Source organism: Schistocerca piceifrons, chromosome 2 (genome assembly GCF_021461385.2).
Source record: "Schistocerca piceifrons isolate TAMUIC-IGC-003096 chromosome 2, iqSchPice1.1, whole genome shotgun sequence".
NCBI classification, from domain to species: domain Eukaryota; kingdom Metazoa; phylum Arthropoda; class Insecta; order Orthoptera; family Acrididae; genus Schistocerca; species Schistocerca piceifrons.
This window is the reverse complement of record NC_060139.1, coordinates 1,008,236,456-1,008,256,288: the sequence shown is the minus strand read 5'-3', so window position 1 is coordinate 1,008,256,288 and position 19,833 is coordinate 1,008,236,456.

Below are 19,833 nucleotides of genomic sequence, written 5' to 3'. Positions count from 1 at the left end.
TAGTTCCATATGATGTTGAACACTGACTGTCACAATGGGTGAGCTACTTTACAAAATAACCTCAACAGCCCACAGTTTTTAGCAGCACGAAGTGATGTTTCATATGCGATGGTGCAATGCTGTGTTTGTTTATTCTTTCAATCGACATGGTATAAATCTTGGGGGTGTTTGGCATGATTACTATAGCTATTTCCATGTTGCCTAAGAGTCATACAAAAAGTAGCTAAAAATGGCAACAGCACTCACTGCTTTCAGATGCTTAAAATTCTGGAAAATGTGACTTGCACGTCCTTGTTTTTTCACAGTATACAACGTATGAAGAGAAATAATGACATGTGCTACAACGAGTCAGTACATTATAATCATCAGCAATAACTTATTTCTGAAGAGCAAAAGTTTCTGTGCCGATATACAGCATGAAGGCAAAATTGAAATTCCAGCAACATTTGGAATTATCTTTTGAACCACATTAATTTCTCAGTTTAATGTTTCTGCCCAAAAGAATTATGTACAATCCATTGGCTTTATAAAAATACGAAACACTTTAATTTCTCTCTATTTGACATTTCTATCCACATGATTATGCACAATTAATCTTATTTGTAAAAAAAACAAACTGACTAGACGCTATTTTTGAATTTCGTTATTGTTATGGTTCCTTCGTTCAGACATTCATTACGTCAAGAAACACACAATCACATACAAAACTGTTGAGATTACAGCTTAATAAGTAATTCAACTGGGATGAGCATATCACACAACTGCTGTAACTTCGTTTCTACACCTGTATTTACATTTAGCTTTCACGTTACCGTGCAACCTCTGTGGTACAACTGCAAAGATCGATACACGTGCTCATGAAATCGATTTAGGTTTACTTACCTCACGATGATGTAGCATTACGTCACTATGACTTAAGGCTCTCCTCACCTAACGTGAGATGAATGCTACCCGTTGGCGACTGGTAACACTCATTTCACAAGACTTCCTGCAAATGTGACAACATTATTGATGGCTGCAGAACTGCTGTCGACTTTCTTTAGCGTTCAATACGGGCCTCTCACACGACTTCATGCATACGAATCGGAGATTTATAAAAACACGCTGTTCTTGGTACGGTTTATTATAATTATTATTATAATTAAATGTCACATAATGGCTTATCGACGGTTGATGCTTTCATGTAAGAGTGCTCTCTGAGAAGCGAGATGTTATCGTCAATAATTTACAAGTTAAGCACAAAATACGCTTCCAACATGAAATTTTCATTCTGTAGCGGAGTGTGTGCAGATATGAAAGTTTATGAGAGATGAAAAGTGTGTGCCGGACGGAGACTCGAACTGCGGACCTTTGCCTTTCGCGCTCAAGTGCTCTACTGAGCTGGTCTACCCAAGCCGGACACAGGATCCGTCCTCACAGCTTTACTTCCCGTGGTATTTCAAGCCATAACCCCGCAATACCCTTTCTTCCAGGAGTGCTAATCTTGCATGTTTCGCAGGAGAACTTACGTGAATTCTGGAATATAGGGAATGTGATAATGGCAGAAGTAAAGCTCTGAGGACGGGTCGTAAGTCGTGCTTGGATAGCTCAGTCGGTAGAGGACTTTCCCGCGAAAGGCAAAGTTCGCCAATCTGGTACGCAGTTTTAGTCTACAAGAAATTTTCATGAAACACACCTGTGTTACAGCTAGCAGGATGCCGTTCCAGAGAATCGTGCACTGAAAGTTTATCACAAACGTGTGACCATTATCATTAAATGTCAGTTAAAAATGCTTCAATGATACAAGCCTTCAGGACATACAATTATAACGAAGACAGGAGACTAATATTACATGACAAAGTGGTAGCTTAATGGATAACACTGTGGTTTATGGTGTCGCAGGATGTAAATTCTCGTCTCAAGACACAATGTTTTTTTTTCATCTTAGTGTTATTAACACATTCTGAGACTTTCTTACGAATGTAATACGAGTATGTTCTGTAATATTATATGATATTTGTATTTCCGTAAGCTCAGAGAATGAACAACGAAACAAATATTTAGCGATTTCCGAGTGTGTAGTTAGACAGCTAAAATGCAATAAATTCATGTTCTTCCTTCCGACAATTACTTGCTGCTTATTTCCGAATCCATGGTGATTTCCGAATGTGTGGTTAGGCAGGAGTCTAAGAAGGACAGCTAAAATTGCTGCGAGTGAAGAGAGGAGCAGTTACGTTTAATTCTTCCTTGATACAAAGTCGATAGTAGTTTCTACGACTGTCGATATTGCCCGTGACGCGACAGTAGCAGTACGCTATGATCATTCCATAGATATTCTACTCTAATATGTAAATCAAAGATATATATACTCGTCACACGCTTGAAGCTACAGAGATGTAAGGCCTCTGTCTTAATCCTACGTCTATTTTTACTCGAAACAGTCTACGGTATCGTACTACTTATGAGGGTGCCGCAAGAAAGCACGTATCTCTTTCCACACTCACAACGTAGCATCACAGCGGCGCTGTCGCATGTGAAATTTGTTAATCGAGAGAGACAGAAGAAGCACTGCTTGGTGACGTCAGGGAGACAGCAGAAGAGCAGCTGCGCGCAGGCCGCGACGTCGGTTTGGTGTGGTGAGAGCAGGCGTGGTGCGGTGTCGCTGAAGACTTGGTGGGGCGGCGCGGACCAGCGCTGCTGATATGCGATGGCGCTGAGGGTGGCAGGCCGCCTGCGCACACTGCGGAAGCTGGTGGCGGCCGTCGCTGGACTTTGCAACCCTCAAGGCTCCACCGCACACGAAATCGTCGAGTGGAACGCCCACCACCCCTGTGGCACCAACCGCTGTCATCACTTGCCCATCAACGACAGCGAGGTACCTAGGCATTGCATGTGCCTTCTACCTTCTTTTTATCTTCGTACTGACCAGCTACTATTCCTCTGTCCATTTTGTAGCTAATTTCTTATTTTTAGGGTTCCTTGCCTCAGTCGATAGAAAGGAAACTCTTATAGGATCCCTTTGTTTCCCATCTGTGTTTTCAACTGTTAAGAAACACTTTTTTCTCAGGAACGGGTAGACGTACTAAGCTGAAATTTTGTGTCACATACTGAGGTCTATGGTTCCTTGGCAATGTAAAAAAAACTGAAGCTTTTAAGTCAATGTGATCAAGATATACCGCTATTATGTCACATATTTTATACTCGCAAACTCACTCATCAAAAGCTATATGGTACTTCCAGTTGGTCTATAATCATGAAATTTGGCAAAAAGAAAGGTTTTACAAAGCAACCAAAGAGGAAATACCGAAAACTTTAAATATGTAATTATGTCACACGAGAAAAAATTGTCGTTTCTTATCTGGCTCTGTTACTTCGTCCGTCTGTTAAAGCCCTTTTTTCATTAGGAACGGGTAGAGACGTATCAAAATGAAATTTGTATCACATACTAAGGTTTATAGACCCTTGGCGGTGTAATTAATGTAAGCTTCTAAGTCAATGCACTAAAAGCTATGAACAATTAGGCGACATATTTTAATACTCGCAAACTCACTCATGAAAAGCTATGTAGTACTTCCCTTGCCATTTGGCAAGAAGTGAGGTTTCACAGAACAAGTAAACGAAAAAAAAAATATCCAAAAACTTTTAATTTGTAATTGTATCACGCGAAAATAGTATTCCTTTTGTCATTTGTTAATCAACGTCAAACTTGGAAATTAAAACAATCGGTAGTTCTGCATTCAGGCTGACTGGGTCACAACGGTAAAAGTCATACAGCAGGCAAAGAATGACTTTACTGCCCACATGACTAGTCTGCGGATATTTGTTTCATATACAACTTGAAGCGCCATATCTACGCGCAGTAATCGCTCGTGGATATCTGATGATAGATAAATTCCTTACCTGATGTCTGACTTTTACCATTTCGACCCAGTCAGCATACACGCAGAACTGCTGATTATTGTAATAATGGTAGCCTGCCTCTTGCATGTTTTTATGTCACATTTATGTTACTGAAATTAAAACAGTCTCGAAAATACTGGTATCTCTGAGACTGATATCTTGCCAGTATCAATGTCTATAACAGGTTAAAATTGTCGAAATTCGCTATTCTGGTGACTGATGCACTAGCTATAAACATAATTAAGTTTGTAGAAAACCCTAATTGCGCGAGTCCTAGTCGCACTTTGCTAATTTTGTTATTTCGGTCTTGGATGACTTCTAAGGTTTTTAAAATTGATTTTGAATGAACTTTCTTTCTAATATTTACGATTCTTTGTTGTTACTTCTTTTTAGTTTATGTTTTGTTACTGTAATCCATATTATTCTTATCTTCTTTTTGCAGAAGTACAGGAATGTGTTACATTTGGCTGCACTCAGTCGTTTATTTGGTAGAGTTGGCTAAAGAAGATTACCCTTAACTAAGGATTCTTTCCGAATATTTTATTAATTTCCTAATTACTTAATATTTTCCAACCATCTGCAGTTTGTATTACTCTCGTTAGTTGATCAGTAATTCGTGTTTCAAGGGTCGCAATTACTATGTCCAGCTTGTAGTTTAGTTTGAAGCTTTTATATACTCATATAAAAATTCTGGCCTTACGACTCTGATGTTGTGCTTTAATTTTGTCTTTCTAGAGGTGTATTTTTTTACGGAAGTTTTTAGTTAAATCATTTGCTCTTTCCATTTTATAACTCTTGCATCTACAGCACTAAAAATTTTTCGTCCATTACGCTATACGATTTTACTAAGACATTTACATCTACCAATCGCTCTATATTACATATTTGTGTCTGTAAGTGTGTACGTGCATCTTCCATATTAGTCATGAATTTTGATTCTTCAGCTCGTATTCAACGGCTAGTTGTATCGGTTGTTGTCGTTGGTTGTTATTATCATTATTATCACTTTATCCTTTACGTTTTATAATATTTTTATGTGGAGATGTATTTGCAGTTGCGAGTATCAGCCACTGTCGATACTATATATTGGAATGACGACACTGAAAATTTGTGCTGAACCTCGATTCAAACCCGGATTTCCCGATTTACGCGAGCGGTCGGGTTACAATCTTCGGTCATCCGAGTACGAACCACAGCCAGAAACCAACTTCCATGTGTCGTCCTCCACGTGTCACGACCTGCGCTATTACGTTACGTAAATTCCCTTTCCAGGAAGGACATATTTATTGAGAGTCGAAAGCCTGGTAGTGGCAGATAAATACGAAATAGAAGTGGCTGCCATTAAGATGTACAATGCAATGGTCCTTCGGACAGGCATGCATGTCCGAAGGAACTTTAATTCGTACTTCATAATAACACAGGCACTGCTATTTCTATTCCTAAATGTTCTAATAGTTTCATTTTACCTGGGTATTTTTATTTCTGTATTAGTTGCTGAGAGTAAGAAATGGCAGTCTATGGGGTCTGGCATGAACATTGTTTAGTGTACTGGCTTACTGTATTTTTATCACAGATTAATTACTACACTCATCATTACGCAAAACTAAATATGTGTCCGGTTCGCGCTTGTGCACAGCCCATGTATTCTTATCTTCTTAGTATTCCTTTGCATTGAGTATCCTTCACTTATATTGTTTACTGTTATTAAGAAGCGTGATGGAAAATTACATGTCTACATTACCTCATATTTGATTGCAATAGATTTGCTTTCAGTAACACGGTCACATACTGTTTTTAATTCATGGTTATCTACACGTAACAAGTTACCTAATTCATGTAAAGGCAGAAGACCCAACCTTTAATCTCTCTATTTTTTAATCCGTATTCGAGGGCTCTTTAAGAGGTAGTACTGATAGTGAGCAGGTAAACTTGCCTCGTACCTATTGTAGCACACCATGTCAATCAACAGCAGTCACGGAAAAGGTTACGTTAGGTTTAAATACTATTTTTCAGCATTTTAATGTTGCTTTATGTGTTTCGTAATTTATTTATTGGTTTTTAGTGCTAACTTTCTGGTTGAATCTTGTAATTTTTGTCATTTCGTCCTTACTGCCAAGCTAGTGTTAAAGCAAGTATTTCGTTGGCTTAGTATAAGAGATGGTTATATTATTTTTTCTTCCAAATCTTCAAGATAATATCATATTATTTGTACACACACAAAGAGCATATTATGCCCCTCAACCTTAACCACACGGCCGCGAGGTGTCACTGTTCGTAGTCCAGTACAATCTTACACACGTATGAGGTATATTGCGTAGCAGCTATTGATGAAGCACTTAGTGTCATGTTGCTCTTTTTAAAATGCAGTATTTTAGTAAACTATTTTATTTTGTGGTGCTGTGCCGAAGTGTATGCCGCCCATGTTTAATTCTATTTGAATTTTGTTGCAGACTAGGCCATCCCACTGCATTTTATCGCTGTATGACCAACCTATGTTTTGGATTACAGTAAGTCATCTTTCATCCAGCTAATTATCAGTGTTAACACTTCCTAGTTATTCTCGTTACATATCCTTCAGTAATAGTTTTAGTTCAATTTTACTCTGCACTCTGTCTAAGCCTCCTGTATTGCTTAATGTAAAATATTCAGTATTGAATTTTTATATTGTGGAAACGTCGTGTTATCGCTTTATGCCAGTCCTATTTCTGAGATCACATGTATACATTTGTTGAAGTTCACCCATTCTAACTGCTATTGTGTGCCCGCAATAGCTTCATCCTTTTTCCTACAAAAGACTTCTGAAATTGATTATCTCACTTCTAATTTTTAGAAATTTTTGATTAATGCTGTATGTTTTCCAATGTATAGTGTCATCTCTGTACATAACAAAGGTGCACGCTTTATCACACGTTTAAATTACCTAATGTGGTTTATTCGTATTTATACTCTGGGATTTGCAAACATAGAAATTATTTTAGTTACTTGCTGACCATTTCTTACTTCACATTAACGTGTGCTGAACGAAACACCAAATCGTTGCGGAGAAACAGGTAGTGTCTTGGAGATTTGTAAGAAGAAATAATATAATCATCACTTATACAAAGTCAACGAAAACGTTGCATTAACGAAATGACAAGAATTATGAGTTTCAAACAGAAAGATAAGACTAAAAATCAAAAAATAAGTTACGAAATAAATAAAGTAACATTAAAATTCTAGGAACAGTTAGGAACAGAAGTAGAGATAGGTCCTTCTTACAAAAAAAGCAGTTAACCATCTATGGTGATGACGATGACTAGTGTTTAATGTCCCATCGCCAACGAGGTCATCAGAAACGCAGCACAGCACCGATTAGGGAAGGATGGGGAAGGAATTCGGCCGTACCCTTTCAAAAGACTCAAGCGATTTAGGGAAATCACGGAACACCTAAATCAGGACTGAACCATCGTTCTCTCGAATGGTGAGTCCAGTGTGCTAACCACTGCACCACCTCACTCGGCAGCACCATCAGTCTATAGTAAGAGAAATCGTATGTGGTTACTTCGTTGTCGGATCGTCTTTCTTCATAATGCTAGACGTAATTTTCCAACATGTATTATCTCTTTAGATCTTCCAACGCTACGTATATTCTAAAAACGTCTGTTTGCACTGAATTACTAATTAGGGAACGGACTCGCTTGTCGGAAATCTAATATTTCCCACAGTAAGTACCTCAGTAACAATTAATTGCGGTGGCCTGTGACACTAAACATGATGTACACTGAAGAGCCAACTGGTATACCTGCCTAATATCGTGTAGTGCCCCTGTGAGCACGCAGAAGTGCCGCAACATGACGTGGCATGTCTGAAGTAGTACTGGAGGGAACTGACACCATGAATGCAGTAGGGCTGTCCATAAACCTGAAAGTGTACAACGGGATGGAATTCCTTCCCAACAGCACATTGCAGGGCAACCCAGATATGCTCAGCGGAAGTGTTTAAACTCAGAAGAGTGTTCCTGGAGCCACTCTGTAGGAATTATGGACGCGTGGGATGTCGCATTGTCCAGCTGGAATTGCCCAAGTCCGTCGGAATGCAAAATGGACATGAATGGATGCAGGTGAGCAGACAGGATGCTTACGTACGTGTCACCTGCCATAGTCGCATCTAGTGGTATCAGGAGTCCCATATCACTCCAACTGCACACGCACCACACCAATACAGAGCCTCCACCTGCTTGAACAGTCCCCAGCTGACATGCAGGCTTCATGGATTCATGAGGTTGTCTCCATACCCGTACACGCCCATCGGCTCGATACAATTTGAAACGAGACTAGTCCGACCAGGGAACATGTTTCCAGTCATCAACAGTCCATTTTCCGTGTTGACGGGCCCAGGGGATGCTTAAAGCTTTGTATTGTGCAGTCATCAAGGGTAAAAGAGTGGGCCTTCTGCTCCGAAAGCCCATAACGATGATGTTTCGTTGTATGGTTCGTACGCTGATACTTGTTGATGGCCCAGCATTGGAATCTGCAGCAATTTGCGGAAGGATTGCACTTTTGTCACATTGAAAGATTCTCTTCAGTCGTCGTTAGTCCCGTTCTTGCATAATCTTTTTCCGGCCGCAGCGATGTCGGTGATTTGATGTTTTATCGGTTTCCTGACATTCACGCGACACTCGTGAAATAGTTGTATGGGAAAATCCTAACTTCATCGCTACCTTGTAGATGTTGTGTGCCATCGCTCGTGCGCAAACTATAACAGCACTTTCAGAGTCACTTAAATGTTGATAACTTGCCATACTAGCAGCAGTAACCGATGTAACAACTGCGCCAGGGACTTTTCTTAAGTCAGGCCTTGCCGACCGCAGCGCCGTATTCTGCATGTGTACATAACACTGTATTTGAATACGCATCCCTATACCAGTTTCTTTGGCGCTTCAGGGTATAATACGACTGACAGTCATCAACAGTCTCTGTTCCTATGAATATGCACGCATACCAACGAACATTACATCAAACTAAATAAACACTGCAAAATACGGACGCTGTAACATACAAACTGCCACATTTCATGCCAAAGCACGGCAACCTAACGGGAAAACAATGTCTCACCCTATGCAGGGTGCGAGCACTATGGGGCGTGGGCACGAAGACCTATGGGTCGGTCATCGAGGCGTGCTCGTATACCGGAAATTGTTTAAGCGACCACTCGCAACAAGTGGGAAAACCGGTTCTGAGACCCGGCGTGGTAAAAATGTTCATATGTTTCTAGTAAATTTCATAGCGGTTTTATAAGCATATTCGCAATTTAGGAATACGTTACTTAACATGCCAGTCATTTAAAAAAGTTGAGGACGAAATATGTGATTTATTTGTAATCACATGTATGTAGGTAACATTTTAAGGAAGATAAATAGGAAAATTCTTTTAATAAGGAATCGGAAATACGTATTTCTTACTTCTCTGGGTATTATCAAGCCCGTTAACACGATGGTCATCACACAAGACTCACATTCAGGAGCAGTGGGATTCAAATCCCAGTCCTTGTTTTCCCTGAACTTGAGGGATAGTGGCCTTTTTATACCTAACACCCACTTTTGTATCACTGTTAGCTGTAACATTTCCCAATCATCCATAGGTTTCACAGTACTGGTGATCTATAAAGTAGGGAAATAATGTTACTTTATAAAATTGATAAAGCAGATACACAGAAAGTTAAAGCACGTAATAATAATTACTTACCAGATTCTTTATATGGGTCTTTCGTTAAGTTTGACAGAATGAACCTTTATAAAATAAATTACTCCAGTTAAATCTATCTGTTTATTCTTTGCGTAAGTATAAGCATAAGGTCTGATGAAGTTGTTATTAATAAGGTTCCTGAAGCTGACGCCGTGAAACTAAATTCTGGCTCGATTTTTGTAAAGAATGGACGAAGATATGGCTCTGAGCACTATGGGACTTAACATCTGTGGTCATCAGTCCCCTAGAACTTAGAACTACTTAAACCTAACTAACCTAAGGACATCACACACATCCATGCCCGAGGCAGGATTCGAACCTGCGACCGTAGCGGTCACGCGGTTCCAGACTGTAGCGCCTAGAACCGCACGGCCACAACGGCCGGCTGGACGAAGATATTCTCGTTCGGAAATATTCCGGCAGTTTCTTTCTCTGGCCATAATAGTATTAACAACACTGAACCCTAAGTCCACAAGATATGAGGGAAGGAAAAGTATCAAAAAATAAATACCATTTTACGAACATTTAGACGTAACAATAGACTTTATTTTCTTATAGGTTCTCTAGGGAATTGATGTTCACTTCCTTCGTTATATCTAATTCGCAACAGTTTTTCTTCGCAAGTTGTACCAACCTCTTCAGTATTTGCGGTAAAGGGATTTGCATCCAGTCATTCACCTTCAATTTCAAAATCTCATGGAATCGTTTACATTTGTTGAGGTGACTACTAAATCTATCTATATCCTCAGGAGTTACATCACCTTTTATAGTTTATAATTGAAGAAAATTATAAAATTATCTCTTCTGTAGGTAGTAATAAAGTAGTTCAAGTTTGTCAATAAATAATGACACAACACTTTTGCAAGCTGTATGAGTTTTAACAGTTCCTTGAATGTGCAAACTAACATCAGTAATTCTCTTGAAAATATCTTCCAAATAAAAAGCATAATTCTTTGCTGTTTTTAATTGTTGACACAAATTGGTAACGTTATTAGTTTCAAAAAACAATATGGCAGTATCACATAATGCCATAAAACGAGGTAATGATTTACACTTTGACAGCCGCCGAACGGCTATGTACGAAAGTAGCCTAACAAAATCTTCATTGTTATCCTGGCAAAGCAATCGAAACAGTTTATCTTTTTTTGAACTGGATTTCATCTTATTTACTGCTCAATTTATAATATGTAACGAGGAACTGCAACTTGTACTTAAATATTTTGCTATAAGATGTTGGCTGAACTTCACACAAAAAAAATGGCTCTGAGCACTATGGCACTCAACTGCTGAGGTCATTAGTCCCCTAGAACTTAGAACTAGTTAAACCTAACTAACCTAAGGACATCACAAACATCCATGCCCGAGGCAGGATTCGAACCTGCGACCGTAGCGGTCTTGCGGTTCCAGACTGCAGCGCCTTTAACCGCACGGCCGCTTCGACCGGCGAACTTCACACAATTAGTACATAAAACATCTGGTAATTCTTCCTTCACTTAAGCAACAAAGCAACGATAGCGACCTACCGTTGATAATACTCCATCAGTAGCATATTACACAATATTATGTGAAGGAATATTATTTTTTAAAGTATGATATCACGGTATTAAAATAGATAATCCTGTTGCATTTGTAATGACATTTATTGTGAATATTGTGAATAGCATTTCTTCTTGTAATGTATGCCGTTAATAATATTCTGTATAATGGTAGACGTGACCAGCTGCTTCGAAAATGAAGAGTTTTGAAGAATATTTACTAATCTTTAATAGTAACTAACATTTCGTCAAGTCACCTGCGGACAATGTCTTCAAAATTGTATGTTACCTTCATGCATTACTATCGAGACAAATCCTTTTATAGAGGAAACTATTAGCGTTTCTCCAATATGACAGCGTTTACCACTTTTCGCAATTAACTGAGGTATACGATAATTGGAAATTGATCCTTCTTAGTAGTTCACTACCTGTTGTTTCCATATATTAAATATGTCTGGAGTGAGCATTGCGTTCTGCGCATCGTGTCAACATTAAACCAGAATTGTCACGTGTTTTCGGGGCTTCGCTGTGCGTGTGTGCTTTCTGCAGCGATTGAAGTTTCTAATATCAAGAGTTTTTATTGTGTTTCACCGTTTGTTGATAGTGTAATAACGATGGTGAATTACTGTTGTTGCTACGGATGCAAAGAAAAATACGTGAAAGGAGGTATAGCAACATTTCATGGGTACATACCATGTAGCTCTAATTATAGTTATCATACCAAAAATCGAGTACATATGAACTGTGACACCTATCGCAAAGAAGCAGAATGTAATATCACTTGCCCTTAAAAGTTACGTAGCTGCTTTATTCCCGGTATCAAATGGGTACTGTCTGCGCAATATATATAAATAATCCACGACACGTACGAAAAGAATCCGTCTGTACTAGGGATGTAGTGACATTCGAAACATACAGGGCGCTATACGGACAAACACACGACGTTCCGAGAACACGTGACCAGGCCGGCAATGTATGTTGACAACACAAAATCTGTTCTGCGCATCTGAATGCTCACTCCAGCTATGGTTGTTTCTTAAACGATGCAACGGTTGTGGAACGTTTTTGTAATTTTTTATATATTCTCGAAAATATTGACTGGACTTGTCCTTATCATTTGGATGCCTTGTACAAAGATGTTCTTACAATCGACTTGCCTTCAACACCTCAATGGATAATGATTAATGAGACAGTAAAAATAATGGATGTTGATATTGATAATTGTTATCTATTGTTCCGTAGTTGCACACTTTTTTAATTCGATTACATGTGTCTTTCACACTGGATCACCTTCAGATCTAAGTATCTGTATTAGAAACCCATCTTGTCTGCTCAGCACCGATTGCTGATGCAATTACTTAGATATGAAGATGATCCAGTGTGATCAAAAGATGTGGCCGAATTATAGACGTATGGAACTGAGACGGAACAATAGACGAAAATTATCTTAAACATCTACTCGTATACAGTTGCTGAATTCCAACAATGCGTTTACGTTGACTATAGTGAATGTTGGGTGTTGCTTATTTACAAGACATTTTGTAAAAATATTTTCAGATACTCTGGCAAATAGCCACAAACTTATTACTTGTTTTGAGACATGAGCTCACAATATTTCACAAAATATTGTTTTAAGTTGTAGGCACTCTCTCACTGACACAAACCTAGGTGCATACCGCCCTGTGAGAGTGTAAACACGAGCCCGTGTCGTGCAGCGTTTTCCGCGCATGCCGCTCGCACTTCGTGGATTGGGTTTGGGATGTACCGGCTACCATCTCTTCTCGTTTGTTACAGCTGAGTGTGCTGAGGGTGGGGGGTGGGGGGGTGGGGGAGGGAGAGAGGGAGGAGGGGAGAAGCGCGAGCTATTCTGAGACGGGGCTCTTTGGTTTGCAGTAGCACTATAGTGAGATTTAGTTTAACTTATGTAACGTGAACTCAACTAATGCATCGGCGGTACAAATAATACAGTTTATCAAATTTCAACTATCACGGGGAATTTTACGAGAATCTAATGAAAATGTTTTTAAAACTGCTACTGTCTAATGCCCTCCATGAAAGCTGCAACCCCCCCCCCCCTACTCCCCCGCCCCCTCTCCGTGGGCGATAAGAACCAGGTTGGCTATTGTTTTCCTAAGTCGTCCAAGGCAATTGCCGGTATAGTTCCTTCGAAAAAGGCACAACCAGTTGCGAGGTAATTCTGCCCTTTTCCGAAATCCGACATCGATTGCGATCAGTCGACCTACTCCAAATGGACTGCTACGAATGAAAACTGCTTTGCTCGTCATAGCCTAAATTCTACGTAATAAAATCTGGTTCCGATGTAACATAAGCACCATTGGCCACTTCATAAATTGCATGAAACTATCCTAACTTTTCCACATAGAACTTTTATTTTCTTGCTTTATCAGCTTTCTTCGTGTGGTTCAAGTCGATGTATTTGGTTTTTATTTCTGTCCATGCAAAGGATGAATAACAGAGGTGATAGGACAGGGCCCTGAAGAACCATAAACAGTTATATCAAAAGGTGGAGAAATTCCAGCTGGACTGGATACCATGCGAGTGAGATTGCGGTACAAATGCTGTACTGAGCTCACATAGGCACCACGAAGAGCTCGCCAGATAAGGTCATGGGGGGTTTAGTTGAGTATCCTAGACATAAAAATGTCACGTGTAGACGCTTTTCGTATCGTTTTTCATCAGTAGTCGTGTGCAATGGATTTAATCGTTGATACTACGCCCGTTAAGATACCCGCACTGTTTCTGATCACTCCCACGAACATTTTCAGCGTGTGGTAGAGAAATCGAACAGGTTAATGAATTGGACGTCATATATATCGCATCCCGGCAATAACAGTGACACGATTCAAAAATGCAGTACCTACAAAAACTCGACTTATAGAATTAATTCTATAAACCTTTCTGACAGAACTAAAAAATGCAGTACTTTTGAAAACTCAACTTAAAGAATTACTTCTATAAACTTCTTATAGAAATATTATAAGCTTCCTTTAACTTTCAAGTAAATACTGTAGCCAGAAAATTCCATTATATTTTTCGTTCACGTTGGTTTCGAATTGTGTCACTTTTTCTGCCGGGCCGGGATGCGTTTCACAACAAGAGGTGAAAACTGGAATGAGAGAACATTACTAACGTTTGACGATATGTTATTAAGGGAAGAAGCTGTAGTTCCTCCTCTAACTTGCTACATAAGTCGTTTCAATGATCACAGGAAGACGATAGAATACCGATTATAATAGAAGCATACATACTAAGACACTGCGTGTTGAAAGCAACCATCGAGTTGAGGACAGCTTTACATAACGTACAAACTGTTAAGCAGTTCCTAATGTAGACGGCTACAAGCTGTAGACCGACTTACCGCGTGGTTTTATGTAGTAACGTACATCCGCTGAGTCTATTCCCACGTTACTCACTTTTTAACTCTCGCACTGATATTCAAGATCTTCAGCTAACATACGTTACAGCCACTGTGTTTTTACTCCACGAATTTTACCTGTGCAGTAAGCTTTGAAACATTTGGCCCAAAACCTGATGTATACTGCGCGATTTCTTCTGTACAAGGGACCCAAAGAGCAAGATCTTTATCGACACGAAAAAGCATAAAGCACTCAGCTCCTTGGACTACGGCAGCCACGAATGTTGTCCTCGAAACATCCGACTTGCCACAGACTAACGTGTATCAGGGACGCAAAATGTATTAGTTATTGTTGATGAAATTCCTTGCAATGGTTATGTGTGCAACAGGAACTGAGAAACAAACTGCACTATTTTCTTGGTCAGTACAATTTCTCACTGCATTAAACGTAAATCGCATAAAGTATCAGTTTTCTACATTTCACAATAAATTCACCAGCCAAATAATAGTCACCCCCTTAAAAGTATACAGTGGTCGCACTGGTGCACTGTTGATAGTGTGTAAGTGGTACGAGGCGGCCATATAGTGCTCCACCGTTGATATAAATCATGGTAGTGAAGTCGTGTGCACGAAACTCAAGTTGTATGGATTCAGCGCAGTAAGACGGAGGTTCGAAGGGAGACGTGACTGCCGGCCGGAGTGACCGAGAGGTTCTAGGCGCTACAGTGTGGAACCGCGCGACCGCTACGCTCGCAGATTCGGATCCTGCCTCGGGCATGGATGTGTTTGAAGTCCTTAAGTTAGTTAGGTTTAAGTAGTTCTAAGTTCTAGGGGACTGATGACCTCAGAAGTTAAATCCCATAGTGCTCAGAGCCATTTGAACCATTTTTGGAGACGTGACTCAGTTGTATGATGAGGTTTCGTGTTTTGGTGTGCCGATGACCACATCATGAATGCGATGGCCCAATTTCTTGTCTTATCAACGCTGACTACACAACGTGTGTATAAGGAATGGTACACTGCTCCCAGACGTGTCACACCACATAAGAGCAGTAGTCGTAAAAGTATGCTAATCGACAGTCACTGGACACGGGAATCACGCCTTGTCAATGAAAGTCGATTACATACCCGACAGGAATCACTGTTTTCAGTGAATGAGGGGCCCATATCAACCGGTTTTCGAGCAGCATGAAATGGACATGCGAAGTCAGGTACTTCGCAAAGGGCCACACCTCATACTGGCATATGAAGCGGCAGGAGCGAAACAACACAGAGACTGGGGAGTTGCTATTTCAAGGAGCGCAGTGTGGTCCGCAGAGTAGCGGTATTACTTTTTTCACATTATGTAAAGCGTGGGGTGTAACGCCGGCCCAATAAGGCGTTTAATGTACATTTTGTGGAGAGTGCATATCAGGTCTAAGGTAGCCGGCCGGTGTGGCCGAGCGGTTCTAGCCGCGTCAGTTTGGAACCGCGCGACCGCTACGGTCGCAGGTTCGAATCCTACCTCGGGCATGGATGTGTATGATGTACTTAGGTTAGTTAGGTTTAAGTAGTTCTAAGTTCTAGGGGACTGATGATCTCAGATGTTAAGTCCCATAGTGCTCAGAGTCATTTGAACCATTTTATTTTTTAGGTCTAAGGTGTTTCTCTGATATTTTGGGTGTTTTTTCTCTACCGTGCCTTGGGGCCACTGATTCTGGTTTTCATGAAGCTGAACAATTATCTGTTTTTCAACATTCACAGTGACCAAGTGTTGCCCCATTCTTCTCCGTCCATCATAAGAATAAACCTGATGTAAACAAAGACAAAGGCGATGATTGGTCAGAAGTCGTAATATACGTACACTAGTGTTGCTGCGATCTTGGAAATTGGTCCTACTTAAGTATTAGATATATTATTATTAAGTTATGTTAAATGAAACTTTAAGATATTCAAATGTATTAGCAGCCGTCAAAGTTTTTCTTAACCACTCTTTATTTATGTTATTTTTATTTCAAAAATCGTGTGTAGTCGCAGTCTATGCACTGTTGTGCTCCGATTGTTGCGCTGCTAATACGCAGTCTAAAAATGGCTGAGGCTGCTTCCTGTTCCGTAGTGAAACACTCGTGTGGAACACGGTTGAAAAATGCTGAGAAATAGGTTGTTCTTAATGTTTGTCATAAATTTACAGAGACAATCGGCTTTGAAGTTTTCCGGCCGACTATATTAGATACAGTTAAAATCCTAGCGCATATGCGTGTATAGCGGAATGGGTAGTGCAGTAGGTTGGTAACTGATTGCAGTAAATGGAAAACTGGTTCGAGTTTCCCCTGTGTCATTTTTTTTTCCTCGTTCGATTTGAACTGCCTACATCTCGTAATTGTAAACGTCATTATCATTTTTTATGAATAATGCATGTCTTCTTGTTTAAATTTACATACTGTTTTCATTTCAAATATAAATTCTCAACTGTCGATATTTTATGAAAGACTGTTAATAAAGGTTGCTTAAATTAAGAAAACATAACAATTTTAAGGCAGAAATGAAAAATTACTATTTGTTTGGACTACGTCAATTGTTTTATAAATACAAATGCTGAATTTTTACATTTGCCACTGCACCATTACAAGAAGAACCCAACAGAACTGATGTGGAGCCAAGTTAAGGGATTTGGCCACAGTGGTAACAAGACTTTAGCTGCCAGTACTGGAACCAACGCACGCAGCTTTTTCAATCTCACTGCCGAACACTGGCTGGATATAGAACGGCACGTTATAAAAGAAGAGGAGAAAACGCGGCACCTGGATGGCTTCTTGGATTCTGTTGTTGATAGACTCGTTATTAACGTAGCACATGCCAGTTCCAGTACTGAAATGTATTTCTCGGATTCGGGTAAGGAAGGAACTAAGAGAATGCTAGACGACTGACTTTAATTAATACCTTCAGTGGCTTCAGTATTCAACATACTGTGAAATCCACGCAGTATGCTTTTGCATCTCTCATAGCTCGCTCATAAAACTTACCCTGTCTTCGTAATTAGAATACCATGTCAGGTGAGAACGAGAGCATTGCTTTCCGTCCGGTCACCTAAGAAGCGCGCGGTAGTGCTGAAGTTTTGCCGAATATTATTTCATTCTCTTTAAAAATTAAATGACATTCGAAGCTGTATTGTTTCTTTGCCCGTCTCGTCTTACGTCTGAACTGCAACAGCTCACATCATTGCAGGCTAGTTGGACCGCTGGTTGGCCAGTGCTGCCCGAGTTTAATGCGCCGGTAAAGCTATTGTCCCCTACATAATCGCTCAGCCTATGTGCGTGCAACAGCATAAAACGTATCCTTATGATCGTACATGACTGTACTCGTCACAGCTTGGCTTCCGCTCCAAGTGCACCGGTATTCGATGAAATTCAAGTAAAAGCGGAAGAATACATGGCGTAATGTTCACATCGGGTTTATTCTTATGATGAAGAGAGAATAGCTTAGCGCCCGCATGGCCGCACAGATGGTTTTTCGTTTTTATTTAATCGAATTTTCACGCTGATTAAGACCATGTAAGCATGGTCTTTTCCGAATGTGCTTCTGATCAAAAAGCGGTTCTGTTAGCTGAAGTCCAAAGTTAACGCCTTTTGCGTTCTTGTGGAGATATTTCCGTAACAACTTTCATCCTTTAACAAATGTTTCTTTATATCTAATTGAGAAGTGAAACACCACTTTGCATAAATTTAGCTTTGAATTTTTTTACTGTAACGAAATATGTTCTTAAGAATTTTCATTCCCTATTGCACTCTCTTAGGCTTCGAATTTTCAGTGGCACTTAAACACCTCTTGTTTTTGAAACTTCCTGGCAGATTAAAACTGTGTGCCCGACCGAGACTCATATCAGCGCACACTCCGCTGCAGAGTGAAAATCTTTCTGGAAACCTCTTGTTTTTATTTTTAACCGAGAAGTCAAATACCAATTGTCGAAGATGTGACCTTAAAACTCCTTTAGTAGCTCTTACGTAATTATTTATTAAAAAAAACCTTTCACCCACAATTTACCCCCTTAGTGCTTGAATTTCCAAATAAGTATTTTCTATTTTCTGACTGAGAAACCTAATACTAACTGTTGCTTCAAAATTCCCTTGGTAGCAACATACTTACAGAAAGCCTTTCATTCCCTATTCCACCCCTTAGGAGTGAAATTTCGGGCAATTCCTTCTTAAGTGATGTCTGCAGTATAAGTCCACACCCTCTCCAAACTTCAAGTTTCTGTCCTTAGCGGTTTGGGGTGGTTGATGATGAGTCAGTGAATCAGTCTGCTCCTACTTCACCCCCTTAGGGGCTGAATTTCCAAAAACAATGAACCACGTACTTTTTCATCCCTAACTGAGAAGCCAAAAACCAATTTTCAAAGATTTATCTTAAAAAATTCTTTCGCAATGAAATATTTTCGTAAAACGTTTCACCCCCTTTCTCTCGCTCCTAGGGGTTGTATTTCCAGAAACAGTGTCACCCGCATTCTTTATTTCCAACAGAGACGCCAAATACAAATTTTCATAGATTTAGCCTCAAAAATGCTTGCTTGTGCAATGGAAGATTTCCGCAAAAACTTCCATCCACCATTTCACCCTCATTGGTGTCAAATTTCCAAACACAGTGAAAAAACATTTTTTTATTTCTAACTCAAAAGCCAAATTTGAGTTTTCATAGATTTAGCTTTAAAAATGATTTCATACTAAAATATTTCATAAAAAGATCTGATCCCCTATTTCACCCACTTATTGGTTAATTTCCAGAAACACTGAAAGACGTATTTATTTACTTGTAACCTGGACGTCAAATACCAGTGTTCATAGGTTTAGCTTTAAAAATACTTCAGCAGTTTTGTAATAATGATATAGTTTCAAAGAAAGATTTCACCCAACATTTCACCCCCAAAGGGTTAAATTTTCAAAAATGCTGAATCTGGTGTTTCTTTATTTCTCACCAAGGAACAATATACCAATTTTCGTAGGTCTAGCTTCGAAATTGTCTTAATAGCGGTATTTTTTAAAAATAGACTTCAGCCCCTATTTCACCCCCTTAGGGTTGAATTTCAGAAATGATGAGTCAGTCAGGCAATTGAATATTATGTATAGAGATTAGTATGCTGTGGACATTCCCACCTTCCAAGACGATTGAACCGTGATTTATTTTTCAAAGAATATTCTTAAAAATTTATTTTATTTACTAGTGATTCATCAAGAACATTAAGACATTTAATCACACTATGTGAGCGTGGAAGTAGTTGCCAGGGAGTAACTGATGAAATCAAAATAACATTGCTTTTAACAAATGGGAATTTTATTCCTAAAAGTTT